Source organism: Phyllostomus hastatus, unplaced genomic scaffold (assembly GCF_019186645.2).
Source record: "Phyllostomus hastatus isolate PE091 unplaced genomic scaffold, TTU_PhHast_1.1 phas_contig_848, whole genome shotgun sequence".
Taxonomy (NCBI): domain Eukaryota; kingdom Metazoa; phylum Chordata; class Mammalia; order Chiroptera; family Phyllostomidae; genus Phyllostomus; species Phyllostomus hastatus.
In genome coordinates this window covers 2,501-8,059 of record NW_025333974.1, presented here as the reverse complement: position 1 = coordinate 8,059, position 5,559 = coordinate 2,501, and the positions used below count along the sequence as shown (strand labels likewise).

Genomic DNA, 5,559 nt, shown 5'->3' with positions numbered 1-5,559 from the left:
CACGGTTCTCGATGAATTGTGTCTCTGCCTGCACATTTGAGATAGTGAACTCTTCCCTGGTTTGTCGTTTTGCTCTTGACAATTCAACAGATTGGTAAGTAGAGGTGGTACTTTTGTCTTCTCTTGCCTTTGCTACTTGTGCCTCTGGGATCATGGTGCAGTAGCCTGGTTTTGGGTGCAGAAATTGCCACTGACCCACTGGGGTCCAGGTCACCTCAGTCTTGAGGCAGCACCACCATGGTGGGTGGATGCGACGGATGGTGGGGAACCAGGTCTGTGAGCTCTGGGCACTGCCTCCTTGTTACTAATGGCCACCAGCCCCACTATTTTGTTTGACACATCTCTACTGCCTCAATTGGGTTCTGCCCCAAGGGTGGCTGAAGGGATTCAGGTTTGCAAGTCCACAGCACTGCTTCCTCGTTAGTAATGGCTGCAGGCACTGCTGTGCTGTTTAACAAGTCTCAGGTACTGCTACTGGGTTCTGCCGCAACAGCGGGGTGGTGGGTGTAGTAGCCAGCTGGTGAGGCAGGGGTTCTGCTTTTGTCCCCTTTACCATCCAGGCTATTTTGTGAGGCCTGCAGCCCAACTCCCCCACCACTTGTTAGCTGAAGCCACAGCATCGGATGACACCAAGTGCATCTGTGGACACCAACCCTGTCCTTTACCCCATCCTGTCTCCGCTACAGGTGCCAGGTACCAATACACTCATCTTCAGATACGGCAATACATGGGTCTCGTGGGCACGTGAGTGAGCTGAGCAGAGGTACCTTTGTTGAACTGTGGTTGTCTGACTTGTAAATGGAAGGGGAGCTACAAAGAGGTTTGCTCACTCCGCCACGGTGCTGACATCAGTGTCTCTGACCATACGTTGAATGTGTGTAGGGAGCTCATTTCCTTTGCTACTTCTATTGGTAGTAGAGGTTACAATTTTCATTTTGTACCTGAGGAAACAGGTACAGAAACATGTGAAGAGATGTATGCAAGGGCTCAGAAGAAGTCAGTGGTGGAGTGTGGCATAGATTGAACAATGGATGTGTTTGTTTGCTGATATACATTTAATTTTGTCAGGTTAGAGTGTGCATGAGGTTTTTTTAATTGGGTAAAACTTCTGTTCACTGCAAAACAGATATACAACTTGGAAAGGATTTGAAGCAAATTTTGCCGTAGGGATATTTTCTTTATGGGGCTAAACAAAGTCTAAAAAGCACATAACCGTGAAAGAAAATGCTTCTGGTATTGGACCAGCAGTACAAAAATGTACTGCATGAGTACCCGGATAATACACCCGTTTTGCAATAGGGAAACTTTTAAAGACATATTGTTGACAGTCCATTGTCCATGCAGAGTAACAACTCCACACTTCATACAACAGGCTGGCAGTTCCTAGGGAAAACTACTTTTAAGAAAGGCATAACCCAGATGTTCCCTCATTTGACCAACTGCATCCAGGCTTAGATGTGCAGAAGGGCTTAGATATATCCAGAGTAAACTGCATGCAACATGTTACTCGACCAGTGTTCTAAAATAAGCTCAGGAAAATGACAGTAAGGTAAGGGAAGAAAACATGAAGGAATACAGACCTAATTACTATGCATGCATGTATGTCCATATTAATCCTCACTCAAGGTTATGCTTTCATTGATGTGAGAGAGAGAGGAAGGGAGGGAGAGAGAATGAGAGAGAGAGCGAAAGCAAGAGGGCGAGAGAGAGAGAGAGAGAGAGAGAGAGAGAGAGATTGTTGTGAGAAAGACACATTGATCGGTTGCCTCTCCTGCTTGTGCCCTGGCGGGGAATCAAACCGACAGCCTAGGTATGTGCCACGACCGAGACTCGAACCCATAACCTCCTTGGGGCATGGGACAAGGCTCCAACCAACTGAGCACCCTGGCCAAAGCTACATGCATGTTGTTCTGACAGTAGGGGAAACCTTTTACAGATAAGTTGCAAACAAAGAAAACACAAACAACTTTGTGCAAGAAATTTAACACACTGCACAGTGTCTTCACTTGGCTGTCATCATTTGTACGAACTCTTCATAGTCTCCTTGACCATCACCAGCGATATCTGCTTCCCTGATCATGGCATCAACATGTTCCTCTGTTAGGTTCTGTCCGAAGTTTGTCCTCATGTCGAAGCTCTGCTGCACTAATAGAGCCATTACCATCCTTATCAAACACACGGGATTCTTCTCTAATTTCTTCTTCACCACCTGTGTCTTTCATTGTTCTTGGCATCATCGTCAGAAATTTCAGGGGGCCAACTGTGCCATCACCCTCAGCATCCACTTCATTAGTCATGTCCTGTCACTCTGCTTCTCTGGTTTTCTGCCCAAGAGCCCTCAGCACGGTTCCCAATTCCTTTGTTGTTATAGTTCCATCCCCATCCTTGTCAAAGAGTGAAAAAGCTCTGTATTTATCATTTACATGTCCACTTATGGGAAGCCTCTCCTTGAGAGGGTACCACACTCTGTCCCAAATGAAACGTGTTCATTTGTGGTTTCTGATTCTCGGGTCTCATCACTTGCCTGATAAAAACATTATATAGAGAATCACAAAAAACAGGTGGCTTGAAACCTGAACTTTTACTGTGAAAACAGATAGGGAAGCATCTGGTACATTAAAGGACATCAGAGCCACACAGTACCTGGCTCAATGCCAACAAAGCGGTCGACTTCAGAGTACTGGGCCAGGGACTGAATTTCAGGCAATGCCATTCAGGTAAATTGTGAAAGGTTTCCATTTTTGTGAAGATGAAGCATTTCATAAAACATGAACAAAGATTTGTGAATGCCTGATAAATACTGTTTCAGTGCATCCTCATTCCCTTTGTGGGAAATACACACACACACACACACACACACACACACACACCCCCAAATAACAATGAGGTCAAGTCGGCATGACTTACTGCAGTCCTCACTTCGGCAGTTACACGTACAACCACATGTTTGGTTTGGTTTCTTTTTTCAGCTTGATGGTTGGTCAGGCACAATCACGAGAAGGGACACAGGAGAAGCACAGGCAAACATACAAGGTAAAAGAAAACTCGATTATACTCACAGTCTCCAGAGAGACAGAATGACTGCACTGCATGCTAAGAGAGGGTCACCTGGGAGGGAGCACCAAGGCTGTGGGCTCAACCACGCCGGTGGGGAACAGAGAGGGAGGTCGGACTGATGGGCAAGGGACTTTCCTGGGAGTCAGGGTGGAGTACAGAACAAAAGGCTCAAGGGCATTTCCCTGGTGTGTTTGAATGTTACTAGGTGCTGGAAGGTAAGGGGTGGGGAGGAATGGGGACTTGTGGTGGGGGCCAATCCTTTCAAAGAAAATTAATTTGATTTTTAATTTATAGTTGACTTGGAATATTATCTTATATTAGTTTCAGGTGTGCAGTATAGTGGTTAGACGTTTACGTAATTTGCAAAGTGATCTCCCAGTTAAGTCTAGTACCCACTGGGCACCATACATAGCTAATACAATATTATTGAGCATATTCCCTATGCTGTACTTTACATCCCTATGACTATTTCGTGACTTCCAGTTTGCACGTCTGAGTCCCTCCACCTTTTTCACCCAGTCCCCCACTGCCCTCCCCTCTGGCAGTCATCAGTCTGTTCTCTGTTTCCCTGAGTCTGTTTCTGTTTTGTTTGCTCCTTTAGTTTGTTCTTTAGAGTTCACATACAAGTGAAATCATATGGGATTTGTCTTTCTCTTTCTGACTTATTCCACTTAGCATGCTACTCCCTAGGTCCATCCATGTTGTTGTAAATGGTGACATTTCATTCTGTCTTAATGGTGACGACATTTCATTCTGTTTTCCATTGTATGTATAAACCACAGCTTCTTTATCCCATAGTGCATCAGTTGCCTCTTAGGTTGCTTTCATAGCTTGGCTATTGTAAATAACACTGCAATGAACATAGGGATGCACGTGCCTATTGCAATTAGTGTTTGGGATATCTCTTCAGATACATACACAGAACTGTAATTGCTGGGTCATCAGGTAGTTCTATTTTTAATTTCTTGAGCAACCTCCAGACTGCTCTCCACAGTGGCTGCACCAGTCTGCATTCCCACCAACAGTGCGCAAGGGTCCCCTTTTCTGCACATCCTCACCAGCGTTTGTTGTTCACTGATAAATGGATGGCAGGCATCCTGCCAGGTGTGAGGTGACATCTCATCGTGGTCTTAACGTGCATTTCTCTGATGATTAGTGACATTGAGCATCTTTTCATATGTCTATTGGCCTCCTGTGTGTACTCTCTGGGGAGGTGTCTGTTCAGATCCTGTGGCAGGGACAAACCTATCCCGCTGGTACACCTGGTTGCTGTGAGGTGCCCATGTGCTGTTTGCGGGGATGCTGATGCCACAGAACATGTGAGGATTTAAAATTTGCGGTACACCACAGTGGAAATTTTCATTTCCTTTCTCTGTTATCCAATCCGTCTACAGTTTGTCCTCGGTCCACATTCCAGCTGATTATGACTCTATCAGATGCGGTGACCTAAGCCTTCATTCTCAGAAGGCTCAGACTTCCCTGGTCCTGTCTGTAAGAGGTGGCTGCCGTATTCCTCCAAGCTTTTCCAAAGTGTATAGCAGTACCAGCAGGTGCATGGCAAAGTTCTGTGGGGCTCAGAAATACTCTTCTGTGACCCCACTGATGTAGCAGAAGTTCTTTCCGTCTCGATAGTCCGGATCCATCCATTGCCCCAGTCAACACAGTAGACTCCTCTTGCTAGTTGGTTCGAAGCACAAGCATCTCAACATGCTTAGGTAACAGTCTCAAATCCATTTCATCGGAGCATTTGTGTGGGAGTCTCTAATGGTGAATTAGGCTTTCTGTCCACAGGGGGTACTGCTGACAAAACCATGGTGCTGCGAAGGGCAGATACATACACAGGAAGAGCATCTGTTCCACACAGGAAAACTTGCTGCCCGCTGCAGAATGGGAAATAAGCTGACTGCCATCCACAGGGCAGGTCCTCTTATCCAGCTGATTGTTGAAAGCCTCTTTTGTGGGGGATATACCTTGGCGAACATTCTCAAGGGGTGCTCAATTCCTCACTCTGGGGAGGCCATTGCAATGTCAAGGGTACATATGTAATGGGGTTTGAATTATTGGTGGCGGATAGGGATGCTGTTTGGAGCTTTGGGCGGGCCCCTAATGAGATTTCAGAGCAAAGCCCTGCCATCATCTGCAGTTACCTACTCTCCTTTTGAGAAACAGCTTTTGGCCCGTTCCTGGACTTCAGTGGAGACTGAACGCTTAGTCATGGGACACCAAGTTAGCGTGCCATTTGAGCATCCCACCATAAGCTGGGTGTTATCTGACCCACCAAGGTATAAAGTTAGGTGTGCCAGTGAAAGTGGCATATATGAGATTAGGCCTGGGCAGGCCCTGAAGGCACAAGTGGGTTACATGAAGAAGTGGGCCAAACGCCCATGGCCCCTGCTGCTGCTACACAGTCTGCTCTCTCCCAGCCTGTACCTATGGGCTCCTGAGGTGCTCTCTATGATCAGTTGACAGAGAGAGAAAGAGAGAGAGAAAGAGAGAAAGAGA

At 46.4% G+C, this 5,559-nt stretch overlaps 1 pseudogene; it reads right to left on the bottom strand.

The window, feature by feature from the left end:
- Positions 1-2,002: 2,002 nt before the first annotated feature.
- LOC123826715 lies at positions 2,003-2,713 on the bottom strand (annotated as a pseudogene).
- Positions 2,714-5,559: the final 2,846 nt, after the last annotated feature.